General features: G+C 29.1%; 1 long non-coding RNA gene and 1 pseudogene across 1 annotated transcript; both read right to left on the bottom strand.

Annotated features, from left to right (window-relative positions):
• Nucleotides 1-6323: 6323 nt before the first annotated feature.
• On the bottom strand, nucleotides 6324-10862 carry LOC131647769 (probable leucine-rich repeat receptor-like serine/threonine-protein kinase At3g14840; annotated as a pseudogene).
• Nucleotides 10863-17710: 6848 nt separating this feature from the next.
• LOC131647770 (uncharacterized) lies at nucleotides 17711-20456 on the bottom strand. The gene is made up of 5 exons (XR_009297952.1): nucleotides 19763-20456; nucleotides 19578-19611; nucleotides 19377-19430; nucleotides 18661-18765; nucleotides 17711-17970 (listed from the first exon to the last, which is right to left on the bottom strand). It is a non-coding gene; the product is annotated as an uncharacterized LOC131647770 (long non-coding RNA).
• Between the last annotated feature and the right edge of the window lie 553 nt (nucleotides 20457-21009).

Consider the following 21009-nt stretch of genomic DNA (forward strand, 5'->3'; position numbering starts at 1 on the left):
TGTAATGACATACTGTGTTTTGAGATGAACGGGATTTTTGAATTCAGTTGGAAAAACACCACATACATTTTGACCCTTGAGCACACTACAATATTAGCCATTTTGTTAAATTCATTGAATGTATATTTTGTGTGTTTATCAACGTCAATAAAAAATCTTTGGGAGTGGTTTTAGAAACGAAACTTACATATCAGTGACATGGCAGACAGTCCTAGAGTTGAAAGAACAATTACAAGTGATATTCCTTAAAATATAGGATGCATTATTCTTGTTGCCAAATCCACATTACCCTCATTGCAAGAATAGCATTCCAATTCAAGTTATGTACCTTTCTTGATATTGTTTGAAGGAATTTCAATGCAATACAACACAAATCAATGTAAGGCTCATTGCTTTAAATCCTAGAAATCATTTTTGGCAATTTCTTGTTTTAAGAATGTATTATAAAACATTAAAATTTTAAATTAAAACAAAATAAAAAGATACCTTTATGTGGTGGTAATAGTTAGGCATCGGATCCGGGGAAGTAAGTCAAAGCCAACAGAAAGAGAGAAAAAGTTGACATCCTATAACAATGGAAGAAAAGATTGTTGGAAAGCTTTGGATACTTGAGAATGTCTCAGACATGTATATATATATATATATATATATATATATATATATATATATATATATATATATATATATATATATATATATATATATTTATAGTTTAAGGCTTCAAATTTCTAATTTGCACGTAAGTTGGCGAGGAGCATGCGTGCGTGCATTGACTCAAAATATTGACGAGGTATGTGATATCAGGTCGTGTGACATTGAGATAAATGAGACGACCTATAAGGCGGCGGTAAGGTGCAAGATCAGTTAAAATCGTACCATCAAATGGAGATAATTTTAAAATTTATTCCAATTGATTATCATCTAAGGCCTTGCATAATTGGATCATAAATATAATTATTTCACTTCCAATGTGAACGAATGCAACATCAAATTAATTATTCTTACAGACACTTACAGTTCTTGTAGGGTTGAAATATCACCAATTTCTGGGGAAATTGGAGCATTAAGTCTATTTCCCAAAAGTGATCTGAAAATTGGAAGTTGAGAAATAAAAGGGGGAAAGTTTGCATGGAAAATCATGTAAAACTATTTGGGAAATATAAATGATGAATAAAATAATACAGTAATTTATACGGATTATGAAGTTAAAATATGTAGTTAAGGAGTTGAAATATAAAAGAAGAAAAGAACACACATGCATAAAAGATAACATGATACTTATATTTTCACAAGTGGAAGACGTCCAAAATTCTTTGGAATTGTGCCATATCGATAGTTCCTAGATAGATCCATGTTCAATATAAAAGTCAGTTAATATCATTTTTTTTATAGTAACAAATATTCTTCTGCAATAAGATAATGTAATGACATACAGTGTTTTGAGATGAACGAGATTTCCGAATTTAGTTGGAAAAACACCAGATACATTTTGACCCTTGAGCACGCTACAATATTAGCCAATCTGCTAAATTCATTGAATGCATATTTTGTGTGTTTTTCAATATCAATAAAAAAGTCTTTGGGAGTGGTTTTAGAAATGAAACTTACATATCACTGACATGACAGACCGTGCTAGAGTTGAAGAACAATCACAAGTGCATTATTGTTGTTGCCAAATCCACATTATCCTCATTGCAAGAATGTTGTGTAACATTCCAATTCAAGTTATGTACCTTGCTTGATATTGTTTGAAGGAATTTCAATGCAATACAACACAAATCAATGTACGGGTCATTGCTTTGAATCCTAGAAATCATTTTTGACAATTTCTTGTTTTAATTTTTATCTACCTTTTAATAAATATTATTATTAATTATTTAAAGATATTTCGTATTGTTAAGATATTTTATGATTAAAGATAATGTAGTAAAAATATGTTATTTTCTTAAAATATATGTTGTTGAGTTTTATTTTATATTTAAAACGAAAACAAGTTTATTATAATTATTTTTATTTAAAAAAAGCTATATTTTTAGAATTAAAGCATCACCTCCGCCCATTATTTTAAGTTAAATTATAACTTCCTTTGTTTTAGATTGACTGTGGTATGAATTAAAAAATGAGTTCTAATAAAATAAATAGAAATAGAAATGCATATCTAAGTTTTTTTTGGTTGAATAATGATGCATATCTAATTGGTTGAATAATGATGCAAAATTTTAAGAGACATTATCACAAGCACCATTTTTTTTTTTGGAAAAACATTTATGACATCTTAAGCATTTCTATAATTTGTATTTTAAAATTAATGTTAGTTTGTACTCAAAAGACATATGTTCAGCATTTCAAAGTTAAAAATTGTGTATTTAATAATAAAACGTCCAAATCTTTCAAATTTTAAATACAAAATTTTCAAAATATTCTCCTCTCTCTCCCTCCCTCCCTCTGGCATTTTTTTTTTTTTAATTTTGCTCAAAAAACTGTTTAAAGAAAATAAAAAGAACCGGAGCCGCTCCATTTCCCGCAACTGAAGCGGCCCTTTCTCATCTCCGCCTCCGGCATATCGTGCGGCGGGGTGCTGCTCAGCTACAGAGCGCTGCGATAGCGGACGAGATTCTCAAAAATGGAGATGGTGATATGAAATCAAATGATTACAGCGAAGGTATAATTGAGATACTAGAAGAATTGTGTTTTTCGCAATGTGAAAATCCATTACTTTCATTTCTTTATCCAAACATTATGCAGAACTTTGAAACTCAGTTTTGTTGAAACCAAAGCTATTATGGAACACCTTAAGATTCAGATGAACAAGTTAATGATTTTGTTTTATTTGATTCCTAGAGATGAAAATGTTCAGGCTACCATGCAAAACTGACAAGGATTACGAAATTCAAGGAAACTAGTTTACATCATAGAACTAGGCATCAATTGGCATTGAAGATTGGTGTTCCAATCACAAAGCTCTTAAGGAATATTAATCAAGCTAGTGGATTGTGCAATGACACCCGATTGTAGGCTAATGAACTAGGCAAAAACCTAATAACTACAATTGTTGTAACATGAAAGAAGGTGACATTTTTTTTATAGCAAGAATGGATTAGGTACAATCAGATTCTGATTTGTCATTCACATTTCAAAAAAGACAGTATCCATTAAGTATTGGTTTGCCAAGAAAATTAACAAAAGTCAAAACCAATGACTATGTAATGTAGGGTTCTATCTATCTTGTCCAACGCATACACATAGTCAGCTGTATGTTGCTATATTAAAGTAACAATGAACAAAATTTGAAGATGTGAATTTTGGAGGAAGATGAGGAAACTTGTACTTCAACTAACAATGTGTGTGTGTGCAAGTTTCCCTCTTTATTCTTAGCAACAATCAGTAAAATTTTAAAAACATTTCAGTAACCACATAACAAACATTCAGTAACCATGTAACCACTTAACCAAATGATCCAATACAATATCATTAAAAATAAACTACAATGTGAACAATAAAAAAACTAGTTAACAAATCAACTCCCTACCTGATTCTCCACCAACTCAATTTAAAAAATTATCAAATCATTAATAACGTGAATCCCAAGCTTACTCTTCTTCCTCATGACCTGTTCACACAGAGGTCACAGGAATTGATTCAAAACAAAACCCAACATGTGGCAAACCAAAATCGGATGGTTGTAATTAGATGATCAAAATTAAATAGATAAAATAAAATTAAAATTAAAATTGACTTTTGGTCAACTAGTTGACCAAAGTCTGACTTTGATTCCTGTGTGGACCATAGACCTATTCCCTCTTCGGTCCCCACATCTCCTCATTTCATCATCATGGCCATGCAATCCTCAAGACATCACCATGTGTTGCCTTCAAACTTCATGCCATGACCTTGACAAGACCTACACCACAACCTGCATAAAAGGTCCATATGAGATACATACAATCAGATGCCAATTCAGAATCAAATCATGCAGATCAATTCCTAACTGAAACTTAAAAATCAGTGGCTCAGATCAATTCTCCCCTAACTGTTTTCATAACCATCAACTCTATATAGCAGTCTCATTCATCTTCTTCCACCTTCAACCATTCACTCATCATTCACCAGAAAATTCACACACTCTCCAATCCTCTCACCTTCATCAAACTCTCTCCATCACCCTCTCACACACTCAATCATCTTCATCTTCTCAACTTACCAATTCGCACCTTCTTCAACCTCACACACTAATTTTTCCACCTTCACCATTATCAATCCTCTCCACCATTTTACTCATCTTCATCTCTCACTCTCAACTACAATCACCTACATTCTCATATTCACCTTCTTCTCCCTTCAAAAACTCTTAATCACCCTTCACTCTCGACCAATCCACCATTCTCTGCACATTCTGTATATTCACCATCTGCAACCTAATTTTCCTCACACTCCACAACCTCACTCATACCTCACATTACGCTCAGAAATTCACATAACAACACGCAACAAACAGAAGCACCCAAAGGCAAATGCAAAGAGAAAATTGAGTTTCTTGCCTGAATATTATCCCTGGGTTTAGATCTAGGGGTCGTCAGGCTTTTTTCTGTGAAATCAATGGCAAGATTGGAGACCAGAAGGGAGATAGGCATCGAATGGTGGTGGAAATCCGGTTCTTTTATCTTTACATGAATGAATTGTTGTGTGATTTGTAAAAATATGATATGTATTTTATGTAACGAGCCTTAACTAGGGGGGAGGATAAGCGGGAGCATTCCTTAACTCATCATAGAGTTTCTTTGAATATGAGACGTTTGGCCCAAGTATTCAAAGTATTCGCCACCATTTCATAGTCGTTAGTATTATACGTATCAAAAACAACTTTTGTAATTAAAGAATGAAAAAGAAGTTGGCGGTGTATTACTTCCCGACTTCCAGCATGGCTAGATGCCAGCAGCCTTGAGAGACCATTTACCATGAGTCTCCTACAATCAACCTTTAACCAATCAAACCTAACATTTTGTCTTGGAGATTTTCAACTTCAAAATCTTTTCGAAAAGAGCGTGTTATTTTTATTCTCCTTCAAATATTTTTTCGTGTATTTTATAGAATAAATTCAAATTAATAAATTATAATTATTCTTATTTTTATTTTCATTTTTATATTGACAACTAAAAAATAAATACTAATTTTAATTAATTTCTTTCTCACAAATATTTTTCCCGTGTGTTTTATATAATAAATTCCAAATAATAAATTATAATTATTCTTATTTTTATTTAAAAACATTAAAGTAATAATTAAATAATTAGTGACAAACAAATATGTAACAACCGTACGAATTTCAAGCATCAACGACTTTTTTGTATCCATTTTAGAAATAAATCTTATAAAATTTAAGTGTAAGGAAATTATAATTAATGCATGTGCTATAATTATTCTTATTTGTATATCAATGTTAATAAAAAAAATCCTAAAAAATTTAAGTGTAAGCAAATTATAATTAATGTATTGTAATTGTTCTTATTTTTAGGGTCAGGTTGATGTGCATAAGGTATATTCTTATGCACGGTGCATAAGTCTCAACTAGTAATATTTAAATTGTTTCGAGTAACATTTTAGTTAAAAACGAGTAATAATATCATAATCCATGAATAATATATGCATTATTTGTACACATCAACACATCCCTTATTTTTATATAAACGCTAATAAAAACAATATTAAGTTAAATTAATTTATAATTGTAGCAAAAAGATATTAATTTTTTGTTTACACAATATTCATTTATTAAAATATTTTATAAATGATGTTATTTAATTAATTTGTTATTATAAAAAATTTATATTATTAAATTAATTTAATGTATTAATAACAAATTCCAAAAAACAAATTCAAAAAAATACGTGTTTATATTTAGAAAATAAGAAGAAAAAAAGACTGTTAAAAAATTTCTCTAGCAATTGATTTTCCAAAATTTATAAAAAAAAAATTGTTATTTTATTAGTAAGAAACATTTTTCATAATATACTCAATGATATATAAATTAATTTTTTAAATACAAGCGGTTGTCCATAAAATCCTTAAAGGTACGATTTCTCACAAGATTAAAGTCATGGTAAAAGGTTGCAAATGTAATTTTGGTGGTAATCTACTTTGTTAAGTTTATAAGAGAAGAATTTATTTATTATACATAAAATAAAATAGAGAAAAACTATTTGGCTCTTACAAGTAATTTTAAAAAACTTTGTTCAATAATGTGATTATGTCACAATGTGAAGATCACAACTTCTAAAGCATTATGCATTACAATAAAATATACAAAGTCTTAATGTGGATGCGACCTTAACACTACCGTTATTTAAAACATTGATTTCTATGAATCCAAGAAATATATTGAACTATGATTCATTCTTCCAATACTATCACAAAACCTTTGAAATTCGACCGATATAGCAGATGATTCGACCGTTGCAACAATAGTTTTAACTACTGCTCCTACAGCTATGCAAGAGTTTTACACACCAGATGATTCGACCGATATAGCAGATATAAGAGGACCCAATACAAAACTATTTGGGAGCGTCTGTGTCCCTTTACCAGCCCAATACAAGCGGATCTCCAGAGTATTACTACTAACATCAACATTATAGAATTGCTTTATGATTTTCTTACCAACTCCTCCTGCTTCTTTGGCAATATTAAAGTCCTTTTGCACTAACATTCCCTGCAAACATTTCAATCAAAAGCATTCTTAGTGCTTCAATATGATTACATTTTAGAAATAACTTAATTGTGTTCAAAACATGTACCTGAAGGTAGATATCAAATACACGCCTTCCCAAACTACCATAAGTTTGATCATCTGGGATCATTATTTCAGCAAAATGTAGATTGACTGTGTAACTACCGTTTTGCAGACAAAATCCATAGTAAGTTAAAGAAATAGGAGAAACTCGTGCGCGTGTGTATAATTCAGTATCTTTCATGGTAAGCTTAGAGATATTGTGCGGGGAATAAGTTTCTCCAACTTTTTCACTTCCAGAGAATACACCAGTGGTGCTAAATGCCCAATTTCCGTTTGGATATGCCTGGAATTTCGCTGGTCCACCTGAACCCAAATCACCTTCATAGCTTTTTCCATCGACTATTTCTTGATTTCCACCGCAATTTATATAAAGAGATTTTAACGCTGGATTAAGCAGTTCGATCTTGTGAGAAAATTATGTTTACAAAAAATGTAAATTCATAAATTTGTTTTCACAATTAAGAAACTCACGGTTGGGACATGTTAAGGTCAAACACGAATCTGTTCCTCTGAGAGATGATGGAAGAAAAAGAATAAATTAGCATGATTAATAAAATGAATTAGCATGATTTATATTTATATATATATATATATATATATATATATATATATATATATATATATATATATATATATATATATATATATATATATATATATATATATATATATCGAAACTTACGTGCTATTGTGTGCCCATGAGGTAGAAAATAAGTTCCTGTGACAAAATAGAAAAAATGGTTTTAAAGAAAGGTTATCAACTAATTTACAAGCAAATGAACATAAATGCAAATATTCTTACACATTTTCATTTTGACATATGGGACTCCCTTTGCTGATGCGAAAGTTATTGTACGAAAGATCTCTATATCAAAAAACCTTGATTCACAATATGATAATAATAAAACAATCATAGAATTAATGGAACATTTGGCCTAATTAAAGTAACTCAGTAACCTAAAAATATTAATATATGTAGTTCAAAATTTTAAATTACAGTCTGCAACCGCAATTGTGGCCACAATATTATTAATGCGATAGCATCTTCAAACCACATTGGTCTACAAGTTCTATTAGAAAGATGACTCACACGTCCAGGTTACTTTTGTTTCCGAAAGAAGGCACTTGTCCGGTGAGAAGGTTTCCTGTTAAAAATCTGCCATAAAAGAATATCAAGATCAAAAGAGATCACATAATTTTTCTTTAAAAAGTAGTAAATAGTAAAAGGGAGTGCCATCCATACATGTAATTCGCGCCGATCATGTCTGCATAGGTCCTCGGAATTGTTCCACTTAAATTGTTAAAGCTGAGGTCTCTGAGAGAGAGATACATAGTTATAAAACACAAAAATGCCAAAGGTTATACAAAATACAATAAACTAAACTCTTAACAAAAGAAACTTTAATTCTCAAGTATAGTTAAACAAAATGTAGTAAGTATGTAATTACAAGAGTTGTAATTTTGTCGTAGTCCCAAGATATTCGGGTAGTGTTCCATTGATGTTGCAATTCTTCAGAACTCTGAAACAATAAGATTGCCAACGATATATTATAAGTGATTTGGTTCCTGCTTTTCTATTTCTGAAAGGAGACATAGGAATCAACTCACAGTATTTTTAACATTGTGTGGTTATTCAATTGTGGCAATGGTGCATATTCAGAACCGTTCAAATCACTAATTCTCCTGAATATCATATTTAACTCAAAGGTTAGTAAATATAACTAAAATAAAATTTAAATTCCAAATCTTTCTTTATCAATATATAAAATATTGTATATCTTACATACAATTCAGTTAAATTTTTCAAAAGTGAAATTCCAGACGGAATCGGCCCACTTAATCCACTTCCTTGAATCAGTCTGTCAAAAGTAAAGTATCAATTAATCATTCGTTAAAAAATTAAGAAATACAAAAACAGTAAAATTTGAAGTAAAATAAAATAATAAAATAAAGTGCATACAAGTTATTAATACTTGTCCAGTTCTGAATATAATCTGGTATCTTTCCAGTGAGTTGGTTGTCATCGATTCGGCTACATTTATAAAGCATATGAACATTTGAAGCATCACAAAAAAATAATTTAGTAGAGTAAATGTCGCTGTAAAAATTTGAAACTTACAAATCTAGTAATGTAGTGAGCTTGCCGAAAGTGACAGGTAGTTCTCCAGTAAAATTGTTAGACGAAAGTCGCCTATATAAATTTGTAAAAGAGGACCAATAAAATTATGATTCTAAAAAATTGGAATAAGAATAATTTTAAAACATCGAGCTTACAATTTTCGGGTAAAACAACAACTAAGCGGGAAAATATAAAGTGCTTACAATGCTTCAATTTTGGTCAGATAACCAAGCTCAGGAGGTAGTTTTCCGGACAATTGATTGTTATGTAACTCCCTATTCATTTCAAGTTAAAGTTATGAATAGAAAACATACATGTTTATGTACTTATAAATATATTTTTTTTCATGAAATGGTGGGTGATGAGAAACTTACAAAATTTGGAGATTAGATATGTTTGCAATCTCCACTGGTATTGAACCCGTTAATTGATTACTTAGGAGAGCCCTAAATGATCATTAAGAAACATGTTTTCAATAGTTTATTATTGCAAGTAGTTATAGCAAGAAAATGAATGTGATCAAACAATCAAAGATTAAAAATCATAGAATAACGTTACGAGACAAATCATACAATTTAAAAATACTCGTCAAGGAGCCCCATTCTTTAGGAATTGTACCATTCAAGTTATTGCGAGCCAGGTCACTAAAATCAAAGGGAGATAGGGTTAGTTATGAAAAATTTATTACAAGTTCAATGATTTTGATATTTTGGATGTGAGGAAAATTTTAAAAGTTACTTACATCATTTGTAGGTAACGCAACCTGCTTAGTTCAGGTGGAAGAGTGCCTTGGAGATTTTGTCCTTTTAAACTTCTGAACGTTTATTTTTAAATAAAAAATGTTAAATATAAACAATAAACAAAATACAGTAATAAATTCTAATACATTTCTTAGTTTATAGATTTGAGTGAAAAAGTTGCAAAAAAAAGCTCTTCTACTACTTAGTTAAAAGATGAATTTACTATTAGTCAAACTCTGTTCTATTAATAAATCATATCCTTAACTATAATAAATTTAATTTCAATTTTAGTTTGACTACGTATAATAATCGAGCGGAAAAAAAATCCTCTCTTCCTGCTTGATCTATTCCGTCTTCAAGCCAATGACAAAAGTTCCAAAAATGAATTTCAAGTAGAAAGTAGCGCGGAGCAGATAGACATTTAAAAAACAGATAATTTTGTCCTCCGAGACATCATATCATCCAATTTAATAAAACTTTTAATCTATAGAATGTGATTCAAATCATATATAAGTTGTGAGATACTAGTAATTTTTCCCATTTTCCTTAATAAACATAAAAAATAAAATACTTGAGTACAATGTAAATAAATTCAATAAGATATAGTGATATCAAAGGGTTAGTTCCAAAGAAAAGAGGCTTACATCCATATAACATGGCAAAAGTTGTCACCGGGAACCGAGCAATCACAAGTAACATTGTTATCGTAGATATGGGGTATGGGAGGCGTAACCCAATTAGGTTTGTTGCTGCACGGATCAATATCAAAATTCCAATCCTTCTTACCAAGTGATTTTGCTATCTCTTCAAGAGTTTTCACTAAATATAAAATTCAGAAGTTATCAGCGAAGTGCTCAAAAATTAAATAAATTTCACACAAGTATTATCAAATATCTAAAAAAATTATGAACAAAAACATGAGATTTAAAACTAACATGAATCCTTAGATAATATATTTGAAAAAAAAAAAAAACACTACAAAAATGCTCGGTATTGGTAGCTATGGTAACTATCTTTTTTAATGGCAAATATGCTATGGAAAATTAAGATTAAAAAGATACTCAGTGTTTGATAGTTATGGAAACAACAAATATCTTACTTTCATCGGGGTGAATAGTTTTAGCTCCACAAGCGGTAAGAGATGTGAACCAAATGGCAATGAGTGAAAGAAATAAAAATTGAGAAAAAATGCCCATTGTGTTATTAACAAGGAAAAGAGAACGTCTAAGAATTCAATAATTTAGAGACGAGTCTCAATATATATATTGTATAAATTTGCTTAATTTCATTAATTATATTGAGATTGTGCAAAATAAGTTTTTTTTTGAAAATTTTTATACAAAAAATAGAAAACTTAAAAAAAAAATCATATTTTATTAAACTTATGATATTTTCCATAAATATATATATAAAAAGATACAAGTTTTTAAAGTGACCTATTTTCATTTCATATTTACCTTTTTATTACATATTTACCCTTTACTATTTTTTTGTCAAATAAAACAATTTACTTTTATTTTTAACTATGTAATTTTTTTAAAAAAAACTTAATTATCATTAACTATCTACTAATAAATCCGTGCGTTTGTACGGTGGAGTAACATGAAGAGAAATATTAATACATATAAACAAATATGGAAAAAATAAAGATTATTTTATATACATGATTTTAGATTTGGAAAATTCAATAAATAAAATTAAATAAAAAATATTGCGGTATAACTGTATAACAATACAATATATACATTCCATTTTACTGTCATTCCTACTCTTCTGTTCTTATAAATTCCTGAATTTTCTTTTTATTTTAAAAATATATAAATATAATAGATATAAAGACATAATTTACACATTCACAATAAAAATTAAAAGATAAGATGAATACTTGGTTTGTCTTGACGATAAAACTTAAAACTCGTTTGCATTTTTTATAAAGTAAATTGATTAATCTATTTATTTTTCTCATAAATATTTACTCATAATAAAATACATTAATTAAAATTTAAACAATACAAATGAATAATATAAATTAAAAATAAAAATTATTTAATGTTGTCTTAAATAATTTATTCACTTAAATATTTTACATATAAGGTAGTAAGTTTTTTTTATTGGTTACATGAAGGGCAAAAGCCCCAGAAGAAACAAACTACAACCGAACCAATCGGGTGTGGAACCAGTATTTTAAAAAACGGACAGAACTGGTCAGTCAGACAGGTTGAACTGGGAACCGGATAGGTAATCGATATGTTTTAATATCCGGATCACAAATGTCATTAAATCAGTGTGAACCGGTCAAAACCGGTGTAAATCGTAAGAACCAGGGCGGTTTTTATGAACCAGCAGCGGTTTAAGTGCATTTTTTATTTTAAAAAATTAAAACGACATCGTTTTGATTATTCTAATAAAAAATAAAATATATAAAATAAAAATATAAAAATATTGCAGATACGGTTGATTTTGTTACCGATGATTTTGATAATGAAGAAGGAGATCCCAACATTTGAAACAATTTTTCCTTTCTTGAAATTAAATTTAATAGACAATAAAATTATTTTGTTATAAATATCCAATTAGATTATGTTGCGATTAAACTTTGTTTGCAACTATACATTGTAATTTTGTACTATTTTATTATATGTGATACCTATGTTTAAAATTTGAATTTAAATTATGAAGTTGTGAATTTATTTATAATATGATATTTTCAAAAAATTTAAGTGCTAGTTACATTTTGTAGAGACTGAATCATCCGGTTCGACAGGTTTTATACCTATATAATTTTGTTATAACAACCGGTCTATTTAACCGAGTTATCCAGTTTAACCCGATTTAGTCATGTGGTTCGACCAGTGACCAAGTGGTTCGACCAATAAACCAGTGACCTAGTATCCTCACCGGTTTGATGTTCGGTCCAATTTTTAAAACACTGCGTGGAACAAACCGGTTAGATAAAAATCAAATAAATCCTTCATGAACAAAGGACATTCCTGGAAAAAACAAACTTTTGGAGATTGTTGAATTCCATGCTTTGCTAGCTCATCAGCACATCTCTTTGCATCTCTAAAAATATGCTTAAAGGAAACCTCAAATTTTGCAAGGATCAATTTCTTGATCTTGTATAAGAGGTTACCACCTGCAGTAGAGTCTATGTTACTGGTGATATCCTTAACATTTTGTTTGGAGTCTGATTCAATGATAATTTGCTTGAATCCCATACTAATTCCAATTCGCAATCCTTCATAAATTGCCCATAGCTCAGCATCATAAGCTTTGCAAATGCCAATATTCTTTGAGTATCCTCCCAGCCATTCACCTTCTTCTCCTCTAATGATGCCACCACAACCCGCGAAACCATGATGACTTGCACACCATCGACATTAATCTTTATCCAACTTCTCAAAGGTTGTCCCATTCTCTTTCATGTTAGGAGCTGTTGCAACTACATGTGTCCTTTTCGCTTCCTTGTACTGATGAATTTGTCTCTTGATGAGGCCATAATCATCCACCGGTCTATTGTAATTGTCATCATGCTCCTCTTTGTTGTGCCAAAACCAAAGAAAGTAACACGCATTTGCCCAAAATAGCAGCCATTGATTGCCTGAATCCCATCCCAAATGGTTAACCAAGTTAAGATGAATCCAGTCTTTTAAGTTACCTGCAAAAAATAACAAATTGTTGTTAGCTAAAACCGCTGCATTCCACAACTTGTTGGCGATAGGGAAATCTCGAAGAACATGCATCGTATCTTCCTCAATGTTCCCACATCTTCTACACATAACACTCCCCAAACCCATGCGAGCTTTCTTTTGATTGGTTAATAACATATCATGCTGCATTCTCCCAACGAAAAAACGAATTCTCTCCATCCCATCTAATTTCCAAATTTTCTTCCAAACGACGGCAGCTACAATATCCTCATTTTGCATAAGATTCTTGTACATGTTACTCATAGAATATTTATCGCCTTCCATCCCTACCCCTATACGGAAACCAGAACCAGCATCTATGGAGGAAGGAGGGATGCCTTCGATCCTCCAGATAATATCCTCTAGGAGCCAATCAACAAGAATACCCCAATTCCAAGTTAAACCATCCAAACTAAGATCAGCTACACTAGCTTCTTGAATACGTGTAGGAATATCCCGTTGAAGATCCTCAATGTTAAGCCGTTCCTGAATCCAATTATCCTTCCAAGCTCTAACCAGTTTACCATCACCAATGTGCCACTTGCAGTAGTCATCCGATTTATCCCAATTACGGACCAAACATTTCCAAAAGCTGGAATCTGAATTCTTCATGCAAGAGGACCTTTTATTCTCACCTCTCCCATACTTCCCCAACAAAACCTCACTCCATAAATCTCCAGCTTTCTGCTGAAAGTTCCGGCCCATTTTCAAAAGACAAACACTATGTGTAGAGAGTAGTTTTGATATGGTGGGGTTGTTGAAATTTGTTTCATGGGAATGGTTTCTTTCTTCTTATAATGTGAGAGATGCTTCTAGTTGGGATGAGTGGTGTGCAAATCCGATGCTTTGTTTTTTATTGTAGTGAGGGCCGGTTAGTTATGGTTCCGATTTTCTTTTTTTTTTTTTTGTTGACATCTAGAATGGTCTAGACTTTTCTCTTATGTAACCGTGGGTTATCACCCCTTGTGCTTTTTTAATATACCTTCTTTACTTATAAAAAAAAAATCCAGCCTTCGCAGCTCTAGACCACTGTCCTCTTTAGCTCTTGTGACAATATCCCATCCAATCGCATGATGCTTTCAGGGAGGAAGTTTAAAATAGACTAAACTTATAAAATATTTACTTTCTCTTATTATAAGCTCCTGAATCTTTTCACCTACTTAAAACAAAATTTCACCCATAATATTTTCCAAAATCACCAATAATATATTCCACATATTTAAAAAAATAATTAATAAATTTAACAGATTTATTTTATTTATTAATCTTTAAAAAAAATATCAATTTATATATTGATAAGTGTAAAATTGATTTGCATATTTTTAAGACGAAATCAAAATATGACATTAAATATTTAAAAAGTAATTTAAATCACATAACTCTTACATCATATTTAACTATAAACTGAAATTTCAATAATGTAACAATACCTACCTTAAGTAGTAAATTTTATATTGAATCTGATAAATGATGATTTATTTATAATAATGATAAGAGGCTATGAATAATTTTATTAAATTATAATCGATTTTATAAATTTAATTTATAGAAAATATCTTTCAAAATCATCATATACTTATAGTAAAAAATTCACTAAATTTTACTTATATTAAGCCGTTGATCTTTATTTTGTTGGCAAAATAATTTTTTATTCTATTATTACAAATTATAAAATGAATAATTATATTATAAATTTAATTTATTAAATACTAATAAAAATAAAAATAAAGACCCGGTAGAGAGAGAAAATATTACATTTAAAATTAAGGATTTGTTTCTCAAATAAAAATAATAATGGATTAACATAAATTTGATATTGTGCTATAGTGACCAGTGAAATGAAACTTTTTTTTTATTAATGAGATGAAATATTTTATTATTGTATTTATGTAGTAATTTTACCTCTTTATTTTTCATCAATTATCTAAGAGTTTTTAAATAGATAAATGTTAAAGATTTCGGTATAAAAAAAATTGATAAGTACCTAAAATTTAGGTTATTTTAATCAAATTTTAATGATAACATTGATATAATTTTTTTAAAATTAAAATTTTAATATCGTTTATTATACTTTAATAATGTTTTTAATAATGTTTGTAATTATAGTTAATACATAACATATATTTTAAAAAAAAACGTCACAAGTAAATAAAATTTTTATACATTTAATTATATTATATTATTTTCAATACTTCCTTTAATGAGATGAATATCACTTTTGATGTTCCTTAAAATTTGCATGTACTAATTAAATAGGATAGTACTTAAAATGAGGAATACGAAATTGTCCTTTTAAGTATGTCTTCACATGTTGAAAAAAAATTGTGATTCGGTATAATTTAAATATTTAAAGTATTTTATATAAGAAATAGGTTTAATTGTAACTTTAGTCTCTCTATTTCTTCTTCTTTTTATTTTAAGTAGAGAGATCAAAATAATTAAAAAAAGATAAAATATAGGAACTAAAGTTGCAATAAAGCCAATTTAATAAATAAATAATTAAGACTTCTAATTGATAAAAAGCTAATATAATTAAATAAAAATATATATTGACATAATGATATTAAAATTTAATAATTATATTAATATTTACTAAAATGTTCTAACAATAAATGTATTTTTTATGGATAATAACTTTTATTTTAAGAAAACATTAATAACTTCTACTTGAATAAATGTATAAAGTTTTTTACATCAATGTATTTTTAAACAAATATTTTCAATATTTGTTTATCTAATAAGCTTAAAAAGTTAATATTTATCTATTAAGTTTATGGCTCTTTATTAATATTGCAAGAAATTTAACACAACTTACACAAATGTAGGACTTTATGTATATCTTTAGAATTGGCATGCCCTAACCTAGAATGTCAAATAGAAATTTTATTTGCATGTAAAGAATAAGAGTTTAACACTATAATATTATGCACCGAAGCTAGATGGCTTATGATCCAAGTATCTTGAACTGCCCAATAGCAAATTATTGAAGTGATTGAGTTTGAGGCCACTTTCATCTAAATATCCTTCAAGAAGAACTTGTTTAGATCCTTGAGATTTGATAAAGGAGTTGTTAGCATGGAATTTAAAGTAGACTTAATTGTCATTCGCTAGCTTAGATACATAAATGAGGTTTCTTGTAACATTTGGTACATGTAACACATCATATCATTTAATCATGGAATTAGACACAAAATTTGAATGCATTTGTGAACGACCAATGTTTTAACATGTAGACCATGTCCATTTCCTGCTGCCACATTATTAGAACTTATATATGATTCTATAACATGTAAATTAGCTGTAAAAAATAAAATGCAAATATAATGGTTCGATTATTTAACAAATAATTTAATTTGAAAAATACGAGTGGCTACGGGCCAGTCCTCACAGGAGGGACAACTATGATCCCATTATCATTAGAGACACTCTATTGGAATTCAAAGAGACATTTGTGTTCACACATCAACTTGTTCCATGGCCACGGACAAAAAATAATATCATGAAAACCTAAACTTTACTAGTATAAAATAGTTTTGTTATTCAACAGTCACCCTCTAGATCTTTGTATATATAATATAGCTTCTAAAATTAAATCCAATTATATGCACGAGTAGAGTCTGTTTGATAATAAATAGTGGTTGATTAATAAACTAACTGATAGTTTATAGTTTATCACTAGTGATTGATTAATGATGATTGATAACTTATAGATTAAGACTGATAGCGGATAAGCAAATTGAAGTGTTTGGCCAAATTAATGATTCAACTAACTTATAAATATAAAATGATATAAATGATATTTAATACATAAATATTTTATTTTAAATTAAAATAAATTATAAAGTATAAAAATAGATTTTTGTTAAAATAATAAGGATAAAAAATAAGAAAAAATGATAAGCAAAAAGTTAAAACGCTATTTAAAATAGCATCTAAGAAATAAGTTACACTACAAGAAAATTGACTTCTCGTGACACTCAAAACGTGTCACTAAAAGTTAATAATCTGTAGGTAGATGTTTATAGAACTTTGAGTGACACCCACCTTTGGCGTCAACTATACGGAGATGTTATGTGACGTCATATTGAGTGTCACTGTAACTTTTAGCTACAGTTGAGCTTTTGGCTACAGTTTCAACAAGTGTCACTATATATTATGGAGTATTATTATACCTACAAATTATATTCTTCTAGTTGTCACTAAAGCTTCAATAAACAAAAAATTTATTATATTAAAATATACTAAATTTTTACTTTTTATTTTTAAATTTAATTAACGAATACTACTAATATATAAATTAAATTACTCATTATAAATATTTTAAAATACATTAAGAACCATGACAGAGTTAAATAACTAAAATTAAAAAATTATCCTATTTTATATTAAATTCAAATATTTCAATATAGAAAATTTCATTCCATATAATTAGAATCTCACACAAAAGAAATCAAATATGTGACTCTTACAAAAGAAATCTCATATATTTGTATTTTAATATTCTTGTATCTTCACTTTCATGTATTTACAATTTTGAGTGGTCTTGTATCTTCCCTTTCATACTTCACTTTCATGTATCTACAATTTTGAATGGTCTTGTATCTTCCCTTTCATACATCTGAATCAAAATTGATCCTGAAATAATAAATAAATATTTATTAAAATATATACTTTGAAAAAACTCCATTTACATGAAACCTTAAAAGGGGAAAACATCATTAGAATATTTTCTAACTAAAATTAAATCTAACAATAATTTTGTAGTGCAAGTTAAACATATGAATTTTATGTCAGAAACTAAACCGAGTGGTATGTTATGTAATTAAATCAAACTTCATTAGAAGAGCAAATTCTTTAAAATGATTTTTGGTTTAATTACAATTTAGTTCGTTAGTAATTTGTAATTGGGTCCTTAAGCTAAAATTAAAGTCCCTTTGAGGGTGCTTGCACTACTTTGAGGGTTATTTTGTAGGAGTGAGAAATATAATAAAGGTTAGGGCTCAGAAAAATAAAATAATTTATCTATATTATCGAGGACTTTAGAATAAAAGGAATGGAACAAAGGCTAATTAGTAAACATATATATATATATATATATATATATATATATATATATATATATATATATATATATATATATATATATATATATATATATAAACATCCCTAATGAAATAATGAATATCCATTTAATTATTCATCAGTCACCACTTTCCATCTACTATGCTTAAGAAGCTACAATCTCCCTTCCATAAACTAAACCAATAATCTTCTTTTAAATGGAGTAAGAAAGAAATAATTTGCATTAGAATTTAGAAAATTTACCTTTAGATACCACCATCAACTGCAATTTTATCAGGTTGATGGGTTTCATATTCTTTCACATCCACCCAAGCAACAGTATCAAAGCCTCAAATGAAATATATGCCACTGCCAAATACAAAATATTATTTAATTAGATATTCTTAGGCTTGCAAGTTTCCGAACCGAACAACAAGTAGAATTTGTATTCCAATTCTGCATGGATTCTATGGTTCATGAGTGCTGGATATTATCTTATAAATAACTGTTTCCTATGTCTTAAGTATAAGCAAAAGTCAAAATGTATTAGGTCCAAATTTAAAAGAAAACCATGGTATATTCGAGGCTCGTAACATTGATGGAGTCCTCTTAACAAGTCTATAAAAGATCCAAAATTAGACAAACTAGTTCACTCTCTAATATCCATGCACAAGCTGAAATGTGTTTACTATACTTCTAATCTCTATGCACATGTTGGCCCAAATATAATTCATTTCATAAAAACCTGACATATAGTATTTATTGTATCAAAATTCTACAAGTGCAATCCGTGCAACCAGATATTAATTATACACTGACACAATTGACTCCAAAATAGTTAGTGGCTCGTAAATTCTTTATCTTCTGACACTAGGTAATCATAATAACAATCTAATTCCTGTTACATCCCAAATAATCAAGTTAAGACAACTCTATCGTGGTTATGCGTAGTTTTGAAGTTGCAAACAAGAAAAACTTACCATTCCTCTGTCATAGAGAAGCTGACCCAGTATCTCCCCATGTCTAGCATCAGCCTACAAATGTAGATTTATTTTTGTGCATCAAATTAGTTATGCTCCCTGCTATTACTTACTATGCAACGAAATATCCAAAATAACTTGGTCATGATAGAAAACTTGAGACTTTAGAATTAATGTTTATCAAGATGAAAATTTGATAACCTGCAAGTAGTTGACTATTTACCCTTCACATAACCTTCAAGAATCAACAAAAAAAGCCACAATCATTAAGTGTGGCAATTCAAGAATTCAATACCAAAAGCACCAATCACAAATAAGGTTCAAATACAAAAAATCCAGCAAAAAAAAAAGATATATGAAGAAGAATCACGGTTCAAAACTTTTACCGAACATTTGGTGGGCATAGCGCGAAACGACAAATCTGGCACCAATTTTCCATCAATTCGTCAACCACAACCTGCAACAACAGCAAATTACAGCATAACATCAATGTTGTAGCAAGAATTGAACTGAAACAAAAGCAAAAAGAAGAAAAAACCGGCAGAGGCATTTTATCGAACACTTTGCGAGCAGGATAGAAAGCTGCATTTTATTCTCCTAATCACTACATCCAGAAAAATACTCAGCAAATTTATCTTATGTATGCTGTCTATTTAGTTCACAACCAAGTTTGCATAGAAAACAACTCAGAATCATAAGTTATAGCAAACCCGTAAGTGCGTCGAAACCATAAAATAGCTTACCAAAACACTGTAGCTTAAAACCAAAATCGGAAAAACCAGAACATCAAACCTGTGCCGATAATTCTGGAATTGCGTTTGAGAATCGCTTCCGAAATAAGCACGTTTTGACTTTTTTCCTTTTAACGATAAGCAATTTTCCTCGATTTGAACATGTTGTGTTTCACGTTTCCGCTTCTGTTCCTGTTTCCATTTTCCACGATTCGAACAGAAGCTGTTCCGCTTTGAGAGAGAAAAAAGCGCGTCCAAAAATACATAATCGTAGAGAATAAAGATAGTGGAGAACGCGAAAAAACACTGAAAGAAAATTACATTTTGTAATTAAAATTAAGTTATGAGTTTTTAGTTGATTTGTATTTTTTTTTGGAAAAATGATAATTTTTATCTTTATATATAAAGAAAATTAACAGAATAGAAAATAGTTTTAGAAAAAAGTTAAGTATTGTGTTTTTTTAGTGAAAATAATAATCTTATCATTTATATTAAAATATTATTTGTTTAGAATATAAAACTGTTCGATAAATTTTAATGAAATAAAATATAACTGTAAATGTCATATAAGTGTAGGTAAAAGTAATATTTAGTGACAAAAATCAAGACATCACTAAATATGGGTGTCACAATAGGTTACTTTTCTTGTAGTGTTATAAACTCCTAATAAAAAAACCGTTACCAAATAGGTCTAAATTGTCATATGAACTTATAAGTTATAAGCTCATAAAATTACCAAACAAAGTCATGATCAAATAGGGTGGCATTTAGCATGCACCGATGATTTTCTGGCCACCATGGAGAATTGAGATTTTTAGCAATTAATATATTATTATTTATATTCAACGGTTGAGATCTTTGATTTGTAATTTGTTGGTGACTTTTTTTGTTGACTGATTTAA

This window comes from Vicia villosa, linkage group LG2 (genome assembly GCF_029867415.1).
Source record: "Vicia villosa cultivar HV-30 ecotype Madison, WI linkage group LG2, Vvil1.0, whole genome shotgun sequence".
Taxonomy (NCBI): Eukaryota; Viridiplantae; Streptophyta; class Magnoliopsida; order Fabales; family Fabaceae; genus Vicia; species Vicia villosa.